Genomic DNA, 11,569 nt, shown 5'->3' on the forward strand with positions numbered 1-11,569 from the left:
CATCACACCAGGCAAAGAGATTTGGGCTGCTGGGAGGCACTGGGGCACTTCTGGTACCCATTCCCCCTCTAGAAATGAGATCTGGGCTGCTGGGAGGCACTGGGGCACCTTTAGTGCCCATTCCCCATCCAGAACGGAGATTTGGGGCTGCTGGGATGCACTGGGACACTTCTGGTACCCATTCCTCCTCCAGAACTGAGATTTGGGGTTGCTGGGAGGCACTGGGACACCTTTGGTGCCCATTCCCCCTCTAGAACAGAGATTTGGGGCTGCTGGGAGGCACTGGGACACGTTTGGTGCCCATTCCCTGTCCAGAATGGAGATTTGGGGCTGCTGGGAGGCACTGGGACACGTTTGGTGCCCATTCCCTGTCCAGAACAGAGATTTGGGGCTGCTGGGAGGCACTGGGACACCTTGGGTGCCCATTCCCTGTCCAGAATGGAGATTTGGGGCTGTTGGGATGCACTGGGACACTTCTGGTACCCATTCTCCCTCCCAAACAGAGATTTGGGGTTGCTGGGAGGCACTGGGACACCTTTAGTGCCCATTCCCCCTCTAGAACTGAGATTTGGGGCTGCTGGGAGGCACTGGGACACCTTGGGTGCCCGTTCCCTGTCCAGAATGGAGATTTGGGGCTGCTGGGAGGCACTGGGGCACCTTGGGTGCCCATTCCCTGTCCAGAACAGAGATTTGGGGCTGCTGGGAGGCACTGGGACACTTCTGGTACCCATTCCCCCTCTAGAACAGAGATTTGGGGCTGCTGGGAGGCACTGGGACACCTTGGGTGCCCGTTCCCCCTGGCGGGCTGGCCGTGCTGCCGTGGGATGCCGGGGTTGCCTGTCGCAGTCAGCACTTTCCGCTGTTTGCTTTCCTCCCCCGGCTCCCTCCCGCCGAGCCCCGGCCTCTGAACCTCGTCCAACAGCAACTTTGGTCTCTTCCAGCGGCCTTTCCCCGCTCCCGGCAGCGCGGCCGCCCCCTGGCCTGGCTTGAAAGGCGCTCCCACAATGAGCCTTTGTGCCAGGCTGCTCCGGAGGGCAGCAATTCGGGACTGAGGGACACGAGGCAAAGAGCCTGAGCTGGAGGGCATCGTGGGCAGCCCGGGCCAGGGCTGCTGCCCCAAATTCTGCACCCCTGGGGAAGGGATGCTCCCCAAAGAGTGGCATCCCTGGAAAGAGGATGGTTCCCGAGTCCCTGGGATGCTCTCCAGGATGCTGAGAGGAAAGGATGGTCCCCAAAGTGCTCACCAAGAATCCCTGCACAGAGCTGTTCCCCAGAATTCCCCATTCATCACAGAACGATGGATGCTTCCTAAAATTTTTCCTTAAATTCTTCCTTAAATTCTGCATCTTTGGGGTGGAGCTACTCCCCAAAATGCTGCTTCCTTGGGGTGAGAATGCTCCCCAAAGCTCTGCACCCCCAGGGTCAGGATACTCCCACAGCTGATGTATCCCTGAGCAAGGACACTGCCCAGAATCCTGCAAGTCTGGGGTTGGGATACTCCCCAACATTTTGCACCCATCAAAGAAGGATGGTCCCCAAAAACTTCATTCCTGGAGTGTGGGTACTCCCCAAAATTCTGCATCCCTGGGGTAGGGTTGCTTTCTGAGATGTTGCATCCCTGGGTGAGAATACTCCCCAAAATTCTGTATCCCTGAGGTGGGGATGCTCCCCAGATGCTGCATCCCCCTCGTGCCTTCAGCATCGTTTTGGGAAGGGAGGAGGACACTGCCAGCCTGCTCATGCTGAACTGAGCTCATCTTTTCCTTCAGACAGGGCAACCCACCGTATTTCTGGGTTTGTTTTTCCAATTCCTTTTGCTCCCTATTCTGCATTGCAAACCTTTTGTTTAGAACAGGTACTGAGGGCTGCAAACAGCCCCTGTGGACACCAAGCCTGGTAGCAGACAGAGGCACTGTCTTCTCCAGAAATAGCAGCCAGGTTAGAATTGACTTTTCCATGGGCTCAATTTCCCCGTTTCCCATTCCCTGAGCTTGACTCACTCTTGATGGACCCAGCAGAACCTCTCCCTCCTCCTCCATGCTCATTCCTTGACCGCCTTCCCACATCCCCCTCTCCTCCAGCCCTCCACCCATCCCAAACTCCCCTCCCTCCTCCGGGGCTCCTCCCTGGCATCCTCCGCCCCCCTCCCGCCGCTCCAGCTCCGGCACGGTGAGAAAGGCACGGCAGGAACGGTGCCATGGATTTCAGCCCCCATTAATGAATTAATTGGATTTCAGCCCCCATTAATGGCATTTCCCAGCTGCAAAGCTCGAGGTGAAGCCAGAGGTGAAGGCAGAGCCATTGGCCTTGGCTGGGGCAGACCAAGGTGCCCAGCACAGAACCTCCAGCAGATCCAGGGCTGGGAGGAGCTGGGACAGGCTGGGAAGGCTGGAGGGGAGAGCAGAGCCTGCTCAGCTCCAGCCCTGCCAGAGAAGGGCTTCTTTTGGAGCAGGGAATCATCCTCTGCAAGAAAGAATAAAACTACAATTCCCCACATTGAGATTTTTCTTTGGGGTTTTTATGTTTTTCCTTTTTCCTGCCCTGGTTGCTCCTGCAAAATTCCCATCGCTGTCCTCCTGCTGGGGGCTCTGCTCCAGGGGGAGGATCCTCTGCTGAGTGAACCCAGGAAGCCAAGCAGGGGGATCTGGCAGCAGGAAAAGGTTTTGCTTCCTGTCTGAAGGGCACGAGGAGCTGGCAGGGATCCCCCACTGCAGGTCTGGAACTCAGGATCTGTGACTTGGGGAGCTCTTGGCAAGTTTGGCCTCTTTCACCATCTTTGCCTCAGTTTCCCCAAGTGCAATCCCAGATCTCCAAACCTTCCCAGCCTGCCTTAAACACTGGGGTGAACATTGGGGGTCTCTGTTTGGGACTGGGATGGGATGGGATGGGATGGGATGGGATTGGATGGGATGGGGTGGGATGGATTGGGATGGGGTGGGATGGGATGGGATGGGATGGGATGGGGTGGGATGAGATGGGATGGGGTGGGATGGGATGGGGTGGGATGGGATGGGATGGGGTGGGATGGGGTGGGATGGGATGGGATGGGATGGGATGGGATGGGATGGGATGGGGTGGGATGGGATGGGAGGGGATGGGAGGGGATGGGATGGGAGGGGATGGGGTGGGGTGGGATGGGATGGGATGGATTGGGATGGGATGGGATGGGATGGGATGGGATGGGATGGGATGGGATGGGGTGGGATGGGATGCGATGGGATGGGATGGGATGGGATGGGATGGGATGGGGTGGGATGGGATGGGTGGGATGGGATAGGATGGGGTGGGGTGGGATGGGATGGGGATGGGATGGGATGAGATGGGATGGCTGCTCCTTCCAGCCCCACCACCACTGTGATGTTCCATTTTTCCAATCTTCTGAATTCTCAGCCAGGATCAGCCCAGCAGGGCAGAATAAACCCATTCCCTCATTGCTGCCACCTTTCCCCACCTCTATCCCAGATATTTCCCAGGAAAGTGGGATGGGGGACACTGGGGGATGTTATTTGGGGTTTCCCTGGAGACACCACACCCAAAACCTGGGAGCTGGGACCATCAGGATCCTGTGGGAAGCCTGGTGGGATGCCCTGCCCAAGGAGCTCAGGGTTTGAGCTGTGAGCAGCCCTTGCAAGGGTTCTGTGTTCCCAAACACCTCCCAAAGCTTCCCTGGGAACATGGGGAACATCAGCATGAAGGACCAAAAGTTAACCTGGGTCATTTTGGACCTTAAGATGTGCAAAGGCTCTGCAGAGCCTCATCCAGCTGGGCCCCTCCTGCTCTTCTGGGCCAGGACTCTGGCAATGGGGTTGGTGACAGCAGCTGCACCTTGGGGACACCTGGAGGCCCCATGTCCCCATCCTGTGCCCCAGACCCTGGGATAAGGTGACCCTTTGGGGCCTGACTGAAGGGGTTTGCAGCACCTGCTCCCAGTTCCCTGCCAGCTCCTCTTTCCAAACCCCTCCAAGCCCTTCTCCTCAGCACTGCCCAGTCTGGCCAAGGGGAAAATCCTCCTTGGAGGAGAACTCCCCATAAACCACTGGGATCTGCATCACCATGCTGGGTTTTCATCATGAAATCCCCCCAAAAAATAGCAACTGGGGGAAATCTCACTCTCAGCACGCAGCTGGCAGAGCCCTGGTTTGGCTTTTCCCTCCTCCATGAATCCCAGCCCTGGCTCAGTGCTGGCACAGCGTGACATCGATGTTTATTTTCCCCTCTCCCCTTTCTGGATCCAGGGGTTGCTCCTGTGAGGTCCCACTTTCATGGCAGAGCCAATTCCTGAAGATAAAAATAGAAGGCAGAGGCTTCCTGCCAGTGAGGGAAGGAGGAGAAAGGGATGAAATGCTAAAAAATGAATAAAAGTGACAGAATGGCACTCACAGAGCTGCAGGAGGATTCGAGGATCCAAGGAACTTCTGGCTGGGTGGGATCAACACAGGAAAAGGGATCAAATGGAGAGATTTTGTCACCAGCCTTGGGTGACACAGGGGAAAGCCCCTTTGCTGGTGTGAAGCAATGGATTTATGCCCTTCAGGGTGAATCCAAGCCCTCCAGCCCCTTTCCCAGCTGCATGTGGAAATCTCTGCCACTGCTGACCTGTTTAAGGGCTGTGCCAAGGGCTGCTCTGGGATGTGCCAAAGGGTTTGGATCCCACCCAGCCTGCTGTGGGTTCTGTGGGTGCCAGCAGCTTCCCCAGGGCCCCTGGGACCCCCAGCACCCAGTGCCTTTCCAAAGGCTGGGTGAGATGTGGGAGCCTCTGTTTGGTGCTGCCCTGGGGTTTGCAGGGTTTTGGGAAGCTCATCCCATTCCACGCCCTGCCATGGGCAGGAACTTCCAGGGGTTTAATGTGTACATTAAATTGTGTAATTTATTATATAAATAAAATCTAAAGATTTAAATTTAAATTAAAATAGTTATTAATATTATTTATTGATTGATTTATTATTAATTATGCAATTATTTATCCCATTATCCCAGGTTCTCTAACCCCCTCCAGCCCAGCCTTGGTCACTTCCAGGGGTTTAATGTGAACACATCCTTATCTCCCCAGTAAAACAGGGATAATAACAAAAAAAATGGTCCCTGATCTCACAGCTCTGCCAATACAATTCTGATTTTGGGGTGCAAATCAGGGGATGTGAACTGGGAGCAGCAGGAGCATCCCAGAGCTGGGACAGCTTTTGGGCTCCAGCAGCACCAATATTTACAGCCCAAGTGGAGGAGCTGCAAAATTGGCAGCAGTTCAGGACAGATGAGGAAAATTATTGGAATGAGGCTCTAGGAGCTCCATTTCTCTCCCTGTGTGTTGGAAAGGATTTATCCCTTTCTCCATGGGGAAAGGAAATGTGGCCATGAAGGGTTGGGAGGCAAAAACTGATCAGTGAGCAAATACAGAGTGGCAATGAGGAAGGTGTTAATTGGTGAGGTTCGTTAAGCTCTGGAAGGGTTTGCTCAGGAATGCTGTGGCTTATTTGGAGTCTGGGGCTCGTTTTTGCTCCTCACCCCCCAAATATGTTCTGCAGCTCAAAGGAATCATTCCTTGCAGCAGGATACAGCAGCTCCTTGCAGGGATCCCATCTGGATGCCAAGGTGAGGTGCTGAAAACAAACCTGGGATTTTCACACCAGTTTTGGGAGAGTTTCTGCAACTGAACCTTATTTCGAGCTGGAAATGTACATCAGTGCCTGTGGCACATCCATCCTGGAGTGCTGTGTGAGCCTGGGAGTCCAACAGCAGAAGTGGAGCTGCAGGAGCCAGTCCAGAGAGGCCATGGAGCTGCTCCAGGGCTGGAGCCCTTCTGGAGCCAGGCTGGCAGAGCTGGGGGTGCTCACCTGGAGAGGAGAAGGCTCCAGGGAGAGCTCAGAGCCCCTGCCAGGGCCTGAGGGCAGGGATGGATGGGATATTGGGAATTGGGAATTGTTCCCTGTGAGGGTGGGCAGGCCCTGGCACAGGGTGCCCAGAGCAGCTGGGGCTGCCCCTGCATCCCTGGCAGTGCCCAAGGCCAGGCTGGATGGGGCTGGGAGCAGCCTGGGACAGGGGAAGGTCCCACTGGAACGAGCTGAGCTTTAAAGTCCCTTCCAACCCAAACCATTCTGATCCACTCCCATGATTCCTCCCCAGTCCCAAGATTACCACATTGTAGCAGTAGCAAAATGGGATTTTGCACGTTCTCCTTCCCAAGCACCTCATCCTGCACCAACCCAAGCCAAAGCTGGGGCCCATCCCCAGAACCTCCCAGCCTGAACCCACAATTCCCGTCACAAGCAGCCAGGCCGGGAAGAGCTGGATCCGCCTTTGCCTAGTCACAGTGAATCATCCATGGTGGGGCTGTGCCAGCTGCTTGCTCAGCCACCAGCAAGGAGGGAAAAACTCCAAACAAACCCAAGAACTCAACAAAAATCCATCTGCAGCTCCTCTCAGGAAGGGCCACTCTGTGCACACAGGAAAACACGACGCTCTTTCCATAGGAGCATTCCTGGGATCAGCCCGGGGATCTGTGCAGCCCTTCTTGAGAAAATCAGCAGCCAGGAATGTGCAATTCCTACTGGGATGGCTTATGGAAATGACAAACAGAAACAGGACAAATCTGTGGGATTTCAGCACATCGTTCCGGATGTCCAGAGATGCCAGGAGAACCCTTGGGGGTCTCGAAAACCCTGGAATGTTGCCAAGAGTGTTTGGTGGCTTGATTTTGATCCATCCACAGAAGTAACAAGAGTTTGAGGACAAGAGAATAACTTTAGAGTAAAAGGTGTAAAAGAGACACATTTAGAGGGTGAGATATAAACTTTAAGGTTTTTGGTACAGGGGGGTTATGGAGACAAGATGGAGGGATCAGGGCATGTCTCGTCCTTCTTCTTTCTTCTTCTTGTCCTCCATCTCCTGTGGTGATGTTGGCACTTGGGGATTGGTTTATGGTGAAGGTGCACTTGCTACCATGGGTGAAAAGCATTGGGAAATGAAGGTAAATATTATGTACGTAGATTTTAGTATAAAAAGACATGACCGCCCCGTGGGTGGTCAGAGAGTGCCTGTGACTGCTTGCAGATCAGACCTCTGTTGGGCAGACAGAAAATTTTGTAGATAAGAAATAATAAACAATCTGAAGATCGAAAAGCTGAAGAGTCCAGACTCGTCCTTTGCATCGTGCCACCAAAGAACCACTCTACCCGTGTCGGGGCAGAGACAGACAAGCGACCCGACACAAATCCAGGTTTGGTGTGTGGATTTAGAAATCTCGGCAGCTGCAGCGCTGGATTCCCCCTCTGTGAGCTTTGGGATTGTGGGAGAGGAGGAAATAAGCACAGGCTGCTCCCAGGGTGGCACATTCATTGAAATTGGTTTAATAAACAATCTGGGTTGTGATTCAAACTTGTTTAACCACACAAGAAAAGCTGAGAGGAATCACTCGGGGGTGGTTTGTGCCTGCCCAGGGTTTGCAGAGATCTGCAAGTGGGCATCCCTCCCCAGAGTGGAGATGGAGATGATCCCTTGGAGAGAGGGGCTGGATTAGCTCAGGGATCTGTTTGCAAGAAGAATTTGAAGGATTTCACTCAAATCTTGCCTTGTCCATGACCCAAAACGAGGGAGGGACATGAGCACAGAGCAGGTGATTGTCCTCCAGAGCTGTATGTTGGGAGGACCCACATCCCATCCTCTGGAGAGCACATCCCTCCCTCTGGAGAGCCCATCCCTCCCTGTGGAGCACACATCCCTCCCTCTGGAGAGCTCATCCTTCCCTCTGGAGAGCCCATCCCTCCCTCGGAAGAGCACATCCCTCCCTCTGGAGAGCTCATCCTTCCCTCTGGAGAGCCCATCCCTCCCTCTGAAGAGCACATCCCTCCCTCTGGAGAGCCCATCCCACCCTCTGGAGAGCACATCCCACCCTCTGGAGAGCCCATCCCTGCCTCTGGAGAGCCCATCCCACCCTCTGGAGAGCACATCCCACCCTCTGGAGAGCACATCCCACCCTCTGGAGAGCCCATCCCACCCCCTGGAGCACACATCCTTCCCTCTGGAGAGCCCATCCTTCCCTCTGGAGAGCACATCCCTCCCTCTGGAGAGCACATCACACCCTCTGGAGAGCACATCTCCCTCTGGAGAGCCCATCCCATCCTCTGGAGAGCACATCCCAGCCAGTGTCCCAGCCCCACTGACAATTTTCTCAGACATTCCTTCTCAGCCCTAGAGCTCCTCGTTTGGGGTTGCTGTGACTCCAGAAATAAACACAGGAGGTTCTACTGGGGGATAAAAATGCTGTGTGGTTTTCCCTGCCCGACTTTTGTGTGCTCAGCTTCCAGATGCTCCGGAAGGGTCGGCGCTGGGAGAGCAGTGGGGACGTGGCCTGGGAAAAGCAGGGCTGAAAGGCAGCCAGTGGGGTCCCAGAATCCCATGCCTGATGTGAGGAGCAGGAGCTGATGGGGCTGTGGAGAGGGGGAGTGGGCTTGGCAATGTGAAGGTGCAATGGGAAGGAATTCTGGTGTTCTATGTGCTCTCCTTGTTTCTGCAAAGGTGGATTTGTTCCAAAAGCACCGAATCAGGATCACAAAATCACAGAATAATGAGGTTGGAAGAAATCTCTAAGATCATTGAGTCCAACCTATGCCCTGACACCTCAACTGGACTGTAGCACCAAGTGCCATGTCCAGTCCTTTTATAAACACATCCAGAGATGGTGATTCCACCACCTCCCTGGAAGAGCATTCCAGTGCTTTATTATTCTTTCAGTGAAAATTTTTTTCTCATATCCAACCTATTCCTTCCCTGATGTAGCTTGCGACTGTGTCACATCCTGAGAGAGATCAGAAGTGCTGACAAACATGAGCTCAGTTCTGTCTTCCCTGTTTTCCTAACAAAACACTGGGAGTTGTTGGAGACAACTCAGTTCCTGGTTGCTCTCCTTGTCATGGTCTAGTGACATGGACAGGCCCAACCCTGGCATGTCCTGGTCTGTGCTGGACAAACCCTGTCCAGGAGCTCCATCTCACCCATGGTAGGCATCAAAACCAAGGGCATGGTGTCTGACTCGATCCTGAAGCCCCAGTACTGGGATGGGATGGATCCTGGGGGATTCCAGATGAGGAGTCCCGTGGTGTCTTCCTGGGGATGGAATCTCAGCCTCCAGCAGCTGCCATTTCGGGAACATCCCTTGGAAAACCAGCCAAGGAGGAGACCAAGAGATCTCCTTGGGAAAAGCAAAGCCTGGAGTAGGAAAGCTGGGGACCAATGAGTGGGAGTCCAGCACAGGGCCTCTGAGCTGGGAAGATCCCAGCCTGCGAGCAGGGCTAACCCAATCCAGATTTCCATAGGAAATAACTCCAGGACACTTCCACCACAAACTATGCACTGCTGCTGCTGCTTGGATGAGTCCCTACTCCGTCAGCCAAGCTATTTTTTCCCCATCCTCCCTTCCAAGCATTGTTCAAGGCCGCAGCCAGCTGAGTGCCCTGGGAGAGAACTTTCCCAGCAGTTTCCCTGTCCCGGGAAGGGCACGGCGGGAAGCAGACAGAGGTCTCGCCGAAGGCAGCGGGAAGCACACAGGGGTGTGGGGTTATTCAGGAATGTGGTTCTGAGGAGGGAATTCCAGCTCCTCATCCCATCAGCAGAGGGACAAAGCTGGGAGCCTGTTGGTTGCTCAGGCTCTGCACACAGAAGTGTGGGCTGGGCTGGGAAGCCAAAGCCTGGCTTGGGAAAGACAATATCCATGTGCATTCCAGGAACACGGAGGAACATGAGGGACTGTGACCTCCAGCAGGGCTGAACAGGCCAAGGCAGCCCCAGCTTGTTCTCCTGTTGCCAGCCGGATGCTGGGAGCTGTGGAGTGTGTGCCCCGCAGTGCCATGGCTCTGGCAGCTCCTTGGAGACTTGAGCTGACACACAAAAGGAAAGCCTGAAAAAATTCATCCTGGAAAAGGCAATAATCCCTCAAGACAATTCTCCAGGTAATGAATGGGATTCCTGATAAGTTCTTTGTAAAAGATGTCTGCCTTCCATAGAAATTCTGGGATTGGCATTACAAAAGAGGGGAAGGAGTCAGCACAGAAATACAAATTGTGTGGGAGTAGAAGAGGAAGCTTTGGCTTCGAGCTGAAAAAAATCAATTTTCTGGGAGTGGAGAGGCATCAAATGAAATCAAAACATGTTTTGATCAGCTCTTCAAAAAAATCAGGATCTTTTTCTCCCCAAGGAGTCTGTAACCCAAGAAGCTTTAAGAATGTGGGAAGAGGGCACCTGTAGGGAAGGATGGATGGATGGATGGATGGATGGATGGATGGATGGATGGACGGATGGATGGATGATGGATGGATGAGGGATGGATGGATGATGGATGGATGATGGATGGATGATGGATGGATGGATGGATGATGGATGATGGATGATGGATGGATGATGGATGGATGATGGATGGAAGGATGGATGATGGATGGATGGATGGATGATGGATGATGGATGATGGATGGATGATGGATGGATGGATGATGGATGGATGATGGATGATGGATGGATGGATGGATGATGGATGGATGGATGGATGGATGGATGGATGATGGATGGATGGATGGATGATGGATGGATGGATGGATGATGGATGGATGGATGATGGATGGATGATGGATGATGGATGGATGGATGGATGATGGATGGATGGATGGATGGATGGATGATGGATGGGGGATGGATGGATGGATGATGGATGGATGGATGGATGGATGATGGATGGATGGATGGATGGATGGATGGATGGATGGATGGATGATGGATGGGGGATGGATGGATGGATGATGGATGGATGATGGATGGATGGATGGATGAGGGATGGATGGATGGATGGATGATGGATGGATGGATGGATGGATGATGGATGGATGGATGGATGGATGGATGGATGGATGGATGGATGATGGATGGGGGATGGATGGATGGATGATGGATGGATGATGGATGGATGGATGGATGAGGGATGGATGGATGGATGGATGGATGGATGGATGATGGATGGATGATGGATGGATGGATGGATGGATGATGGATGGATGGATGGATGGATGATGGATGGATGGATGGATGGATGGATGGATGAGGGATGGATGGATGGATGATGGATGGATGGATGGATGGATGGATGGATGGATGATGGATGATGGATGGATGGATGGATGGATGGATGGATGGATGGATGGATGGATGAGGGATGGATGGATGGATGGATGGATGGATGATGGATGGAAGGATGGATGGATGGATGGATGATGGATGGATGGATGGATGGATGGATGGATGGATGGATGATGGATGATGGATGGATGGATGATGGATGGATGGATGGATGGATGGATGGATGGATGGATGGATGGATGAGGGATGGATGGATGGATGATGGATGGAAGGATGGATGGATGGATGGATGGATGGATGATGGATGATGGATGGATGGATGATGGATGGATGATGGATGGATGGATGGATGGATGATGGATGGATGGATGGATGGATGGATGGAAGGATGGATGGATGGATGGATGGATGATGGATGGATGGATGGATGGATGGATGAGGGATGGATGGATGA

Source organism: Agelaius phoeniceus, chromosome 23 (assembly GCF_051311805.1).
Source record: "Agelaius phoeniceus isolate bAgePho1 chromosome 23, bAgePho1.hap1, whole genome shotgun sequence".
In the NCBI taxonomy this organism is placed as follows: Eukaryota; Metazoa; Chordata; class Aves; order Passeriformes; family Icteridae; genus Agelaius; species Agelaius phoeniceus.